Source organism: Myotis lucifugus, unplaced genomic scaffold (assembly GCF_000147115.1).
Source record: "Myotis lucifugus unplaced genomic scaffold, Myoluc2.0 scaffold_5401, whole genome shotgun sequence".
Taxonomy (NCBI): domain Eukaryota; kingdom Metazoa; phylum Chordata; class Mammalia; order Chiroptera; family Vespertilionidae; genus Myotis; species Myotis lucifugus.
In genome coordinates this window covers 3,002-9,989 of record NW_005876449.1, presented here as the reverse complement: position 1 = coordinate 9,989, position 6,988 = coordinate 3,002, and the positions used below count along the sequence as shown (strand labels likewise).

Genomic DNA, 6,988 nt, shown 5'->3' with positions numbered 1-6,988 from the left:
ACGCCCTAGACGGAGTCGTATTCTTAATTCTACTCCCTATGGTGAGTCGTATTAATTAGAAGCAGGCCTATGGATGTGAGGGGAGCTTTGGAACACTGGGGGAGGGGCCAATGGGATCTTTGGGGACTTGAAATACTTTTCCTAAACCGCCTTATTGCCATTTCAGAAATGACCCCAATTAAGACCAATGCTTCCGAAAACAAGGGGGCTGAGTGTTTAAGCTGAAACACTAGGGGCCTACTTTTGAAAAGCCACCCATTCTTAGCCTCTAGGCTAGGGCATGTCCTCCAAGAATAAACTGATTCTTGAATGAATACTTTGTAAACCAGTTTAGAAGCACAAAGGCCATGGACTGAGCCTGCAGGCACATTATCCAAATGAAGGCACCGCCAATGTGGAAGGAAACAACATTCTTCTTGGGCTGTCCTTCCCAAGAAACCTTTGGAGGATAGTGGAAGCTGAACAAAAGGCTCAGGAAGACAGGCAAGAATGATTGGGGACCCAATGCCACCCAGGCATTTGAGTTCTCGGTCCCTCAGCCCATGGGCAGTGCCAGGGAGGTATGTTTTCATAAACACGAGGACATAATAGCTGGAGTGATGTTTATGTCCTTTTAGACAGGAGGGGAGAGTCAACCAGAGTGGGGGGTTGCTCATGTGGAGTGCGGTACTGAAGCTCAGGCCCTATGATGATGATGTATAGCCACCAGTTGTGACTGTCCAGTTACGGGCCAGGTACTCAGCCCCATGGAATCCAAGCTCTGTCAGGTACTAGGTCCCCTTCCCCAGGTAAAAGGCAAGGACAGTGGGTGATGCAGTCAGGGCTTCCATGATCATGGGCTGTCTATTCATCCTTCTGTGCCACCTTCTCAACTGTAGACTGGGTGACAGTGGCACTGCCCCTACCCCCGTTATTTAAGGATTGAATTCTAGGATTCTTGGATCATGCCCATCCCAGGTCCTCGAAGCAGGTTGGTGTATGGGTACTGGTGCCAATTCTTCCTGCTCCTGTTATTCCTTCTGTGGACTCAGGTGGGGGCCAGAAGTGTCTGCTGACAGCAGACAGCTGTGGTGCAGCCAGGGGATGGAGGACGGTGGCTCCCAAGGGGTCCGAGGGAGACACCTGACAGGATGATCTGAGCTCACATGGTGGTGTCCCAGGGCCCAGCTGAGGTTGGATCTCAAGGAATTGCAACCAGCGGCCCTGGAAGAGGGACCAGGGTGCTTGGGGACTGCAGCGCCTTGGGGTGAAAAGAGGAGGGAGCTGACACTGTTGGGTTGGGTGGGGGTGGGCAAGAGAAGGAAAGCTCAGGAGGGTCTGTGCTGAGAGAGGACTAGAACCCACTCATCCGGTGTGAAGTCAAAGCGCCCTTTCTCCCTCTGTGCTCCCCTGGCCTCAGTGACCTCCTTTGTGGAACTGACCACACTCTGTGCTGAGTGCCTCTACTTACCTGTCTCCACCTTCTTCCTTGAGCTCCCCAAAGACTCCATCTGATGGACGAGGCATCTGCATCGCCAGCCCTTTCCATGGGGCCTGACAGCTGAATGCATGGGGATAGGAAGAAGGAGCCAACACTATCTGCTCTCTCACCATCCCTGTCAGTGGGGTTCCAGGGCCCCAGGGGACAGTGGGGGGAGAGGTCAGCCCACAGACCATGAACATGGAGGGCTGATGCATGATGCCTATTGACATTCACACTTTTGGGTTTCCACAGGCCACGTGAGGCCCACGGATCTCTGGGGAGATGGAGATCTCCTGCCTCTCCTTCTGGCAGCCTTATGCAGGCTTGGTCTTAAATGGGTCAAGACTCTGGAGACGCATTGGGGACCCTAGTGAGCAGCCACAGGAACTGCACCATCGCCATCCACATTGCTCACAGGGACTGGGAAGAGCCCTCTCGCAGGAGCTCCTGCTGGAGAGGCTGGGGTGGAACCCCATGCAGATTCAGGCTCTGCTCCCAAAGGGAGAAGTATGGGAGAGGAGTGATCGCTGGCAAGGAGTGACACCCTGAGAGCTGCTCACACCCCTCCAAGAGTACCCCCAGGACCTTGCTCAGGAGTTTGGGGCTTGTTTTCTTTTGAACCTGTGGAGATGGGGCTGTGGTTCCTGTAAGCAGCACACCTTCAAAGGGGCAGCAAGGGGCCCAGGCTGGGGTGTTGAGGGCGGAGTTCCTACGACCTGGGTGAACCCTTCTGTCCACACTGGGCATCAGTTCCCATTGCTGATCTGAGAGGCAGGGACAGGTCCAAGTCTGCATGTGGTGTTGCCTGTGTGCACGCATGTATGTTTATGTGTGTACACCCATGTGTGTGTGCATGACAGACCAGGGGAGGCTGCACAGCACACAGGGTCAGGTGGCCTCCAGACTCAGGCTGTCTCCCTGACTTCACACACCTGCCCCACCCCCACTGCCCATAGCATCCTGGGCCCTTTCGCTCACACCTCAGTGGTTGATGTCCCACACCAGCTCCTTGCACCTGGTGAAGAGCTTGGGACCTGATTGCCTGTGGGTTCCCCACAGCAGCCGGGGCCCTTCTGACCTGTAGGTGCTGCCCCCAGCAGTCGGCCTGGGACCTGCCCATTAGTGGACCAGGCTCTGTCCTCTTCAATTGCTTCTCTCCTGGGCCTCACCCAGGATTCCCTGAGCAGAGGTTGACACATCGGAAGTGCTCAGTCAGAGGGACCCAGCTCACTCTGTGTCCCTTTGGTGAAATCAGCTTATCCTCTAGTGGGTATAACTCTGAATAACTGTTTTCTCTCACGGGAAGCCTTTGGTTTATGAAGGAAAAACTCAGTGCTTCTCTCGTGGTTCCCAGGGCTCCTTGACATGGGGGAATCTTTGCAGGCCCAGTAAACGTGGCTCCTGAGGAGGTTGTGGAACTGGAAAAGCAGGCTGTACTGCCCAACCTGAAGCAGAAGGTCCCGACTGCACTTTCAAACCCCAGGTGGTTCCTGGAGCCCATACCCAGGAAAGGGGGAAGGGATATCTTCCAGGTAGGCATCCCACAGCACCTGTTCCCCTAGGGCAGCGGTTCTCAACCTGTGGGTTGCAACTCCTTTGGGAGTCGAAGGACCTTTTCACAGGGGTAGCCTAAGACCATCAGAAAACACATATATAATTACATATTGTTTTTGTGATTAATCACTATGCTTTAATTATGTTTAATTTGTAACAATGAAATTGGGGGTCACCACAACATGAGGAACTGTATTAAAGGGTTGCGGCATTACGAAGATTGAGAACCACTGCCCTAGTGTCAGGATGACTCCACAGGAAGGTCACCGAAAATCCAGCTGAATCATGACCATCAATGGACCATCATGCCGTGGATGTAGAACTGAATTGGCACCACCGTGGTTAGCACTACCCACCATCTGCTGTTCATGTAAACAGATTTCTGTGCCCAGATGTAGGCGACTGTCCTTGTGAGATGCCTCTCTGCGCTTATTGACTGTCTCAAGGACTCTGACCTTTAGGGAAAAGGGAAAGCTTTCAGGAAATATCTTGGTGCTATCACTCTTTTTGGTCCTGCTCATTCCTGGGTTTTACAGAGAAAAATGTTTTAGGAGACGTGGTTGTTTGGGACTCCCATGTTTTTGTTCTGGTCAAACTCAGAGAACACTTCAGCAGCACCCAGGGGTTTTTGTGGGCAGTCTGGGAGCAGGCACTGAATTATTGCCAGAGGGTGACCAGCCAGGCCTGGCCTCACTCACGGTGAAAGGGACATCAGAATTTGAAAGAAAGCAGCTGTCTGTCCTGGCAAGTGACTGGTCTGCTGTAAAAGTGTCCCTGGGCTCACGAGGGCTTGTGTTAAACATGTCACATAGCTACCTCGTGACCCAAGAATGGATCTGAAATACAGCTCTGATGGAAAAGTGATGGGTAGAGGTTTTTTTGTTTGTTTTTTTGTTTTGTTTTGTTTTGTTTTGTTTTTATGGATGAAGGATGATATGAGCCAAGCACTATGGAAAATGTCAGAAACTAGGGTTCAAATAATTACTCTTTCATATTTATGATTTTCATCCATTCTCTGCTGCTTCTGATTCCATATCCCAGGGTGACTAATTATTTATTTTATTTTATTTTTATTTTTTATTGTTTTATTGCTTAAAATATTACAAAGAGTATTACATATGTCTCCTTTTTTTCCTCGCCCCTGACAATCCCCTGGCCTCCCCTACCCCACAGTGTCTTATGTCCATTGGTTATGCTTATATGCATGCATACAAGTCCTTCGGTTGATCTCTTACCCCCCTCCCTCCTGCCCCACAACCCTCCCCGGACTTCCCGCTGCAGTTTGACAATCTGTTTGAGGCAGCTCTGCCTCTGTATCTATTATTGTTCAAAAGTTTATAACGGTCTCTATTATCCATGAATGAGTGAGATCATGTGGTATTTTTCCTTCATTGACTGGCTTATTTCACTTAGCATAATGCTCTCCAGTTCCATCTATGCCATTGCAAATGGTAAGAGTTCCTTCTTTTTTACAGCAGCATAGTATTCCATCATGTAGATGTACCACAGTTTTCTAATCCATTCATCTACTGATGGGCACTTAAGCTGTTTCCAGATCTTCGCTCTGGTGAATTGTGCTGCTATGAACATATGGGTGCATATATCCTTTCTGATTGGTGTTTCTGGTTTCTTGGGATATATTCTTAGAAGTGGGATCACAGGGTCAAATGAGAGTTCCATTTTCAGTTTTTTGAGGAAACTCCATACTGCCTTCCATAGTGGCTGCACCAGTCTGCATTCCCACCAGCAGTGCACGAGTGTTCCTTTTTCTCCACATCCTCTCCAGCACTTGTCATTTGTTAATTTGTGGATGATAGCCATTCTGACAGGTGTGAGATGGTACCTCCTTGTTGTTTTGATTTGCATCTCTCAGATGATTAGTGACTTTGAGCATGTTTTCATATGTCTCTTGGCTTTCTGAATGTCCTCTTTTGAAAGGTGTCTATTTAGATCCTTTGCCCATTTTTTGATTGGATTATCTTCCTTTTGTTAAGTTGTATGAGTTCCCTATAAATTTTGGAGATTAGGCCCTTATCAGATATGACATTGGAAAATATGTTTTCCCATGCAGTGGGCTTTCTTGTTGTTTTGTTGATGGTTTCTTTTGCTGTGCAGAAGCTTTTTATTTTGATGTAGTCCCATTTGTTCATTTTCTCTTTAGTTTCAAGTGCCCTAGGAGCTGTATCAGTGAAGAAATTGCTTCAGCATATGTCTGAGATTTTGTTGCCTTTGGATTCTTCTAGAATTTTTATGGTTCCCTGTCGTACATTTAAGTCCTTTATCCATTTTGAGTTATTTTTGTGTATGGTGTAAGTTGGTGGTCTAGTTTCATTTTCTTGCATGTATCTGTCCAATTTTCCCAACACCATTTATTGAATAGACTGTCTTGGCTCCATTGTATGTTCTGCCTCCTTTGTCAAATATTAATTGAGCAAATTGGTTTGGACCGATTTCTGGGATCTCTATTCTATTCCATTGATCTATATGTCTGTTCTTGTGCCAGAACCAGGCAGTTTTGAGAACAGTGGCTTTGTAATACAGGTTGGTATCTGGTATTGAGATCCCACCTACTTTGTTCTTTCTCAGGATTGCTGCAGCTATTCGGGGTCTTTTTTAATTCCAGATGAATTTTTGGAGAGTTCGTTCTAGATCTGTGAAGTATGCCATTGGTATTTTAATGGGAAGTGCATTGAATTTATAGATTGCTTTGGGTAGTATGGACATTTTAATGATGTTGATTCTACCAATCCATGAACACGGTATGTTCTTCCATCTGTTTATGTCTTCCTCTATCTCTTTTTTCAACATCCTGTAGTTTTCTGAGTAGAGGTCTTTTACTTCTTCAGTTAAGTTTATTCCTAGGTAGCTTAATTTTTTGTTGCGATGTTAAATGGGATTGTTTTTTTAGTCTCTCTTTCTGTAAGTTCACTATTGGTGTATAGAAATGCCATAGATTTCTTGGCGTTAATTTTGTATCTTGCTACATTGCCAAATGTATTTATTAAGTCTAATAGTTTTTTTATGGAGTCTTTAGGGTTTTTTATGTATAATATCATGTCATCTGCAAATAAGGACAGTTTTACTTCTTCTTTTCCAATTTGCATGCCTTTTATTTCTTCTTCTTGTCTAATTGCAATGGCTAATACTTCCAGAACTATGTAGAACAGGAGTGGTGAGAGTGGGCATCCCTGTCTTGTTCCTGTTCTTAGGGGAAATGGTGTTAGTTTTTGTCCATTGAGTATGATGTTGGCTGTGGGCCTGTCATATATGGCTTTTATTATGTTGAGGTATGATCCTTCTATTCCCACCTTGCTGAGAGTTTTTATCTAAAATGGGTGTTGGATTTTGTCGAATGCTTTTTTGCATCAATTGATATGACCATGTGGTTTTTTTCTTTCAATTTGTTTATGTGATGTATCACCTTTATTGATTTACGGGTGTTGTACCATCCTTGCATCCCTGGGATAAATCCTACTTGGTCATGGTGTATGATCTTTCTGATGCACTGCTGGATCCGATTTGCTAAGAATTTGTCATCGAAGTTCATGAGGTATATTGGCCTGTAATTCTCTTTCACTGTGTTGTCTTTACCTGGTTTTGGTATTAAGGTGATGCTGGCTTCATAGAATGAGCTTGGAAGTGTTCCTTCCTCTTAGATTTTTTGTAGTAGTCTGAGGAGGATAGGTTTTAGTTCTTCCTTGAATGTTTGGTAAAACTCCCCTGTGAAGCTGTCTGGTCCTGGCTTCTGTTTGCTGGAAGCTTTTTGATGACTGCTTCAATTTCTTCCATAGTTATTGGCCTTTTGAGATTTTTAGATTCTTCCTGATTGAGTTTTGGAATGTTGTATTTTTCTAGGAATATGTCCATTTCCTCCAGGTTGTCTAATTTGTTGGAGTAGAGTTGTCCCTAGTATTGTTTAACAATCATTTGTATTTCTGTGGGGTCTGTTGTTATTTCGCCTCTATCATTTCT

At 46.0% G+C, this 6,988-nt stretch overlaps 1 pseudogene; it reads left to right on the top strand.

The window, feature by feature from the left end:
* The first annotated feature begins 1,744 nt into the window (after window positions 1-1,744).
* On the top strand, window positions 1,745-3,024 carry LOC102427133 (annotated as a pseudogene).
* Window positions 3,025-6,988: the final 3,964 nt, after the last annotated feature.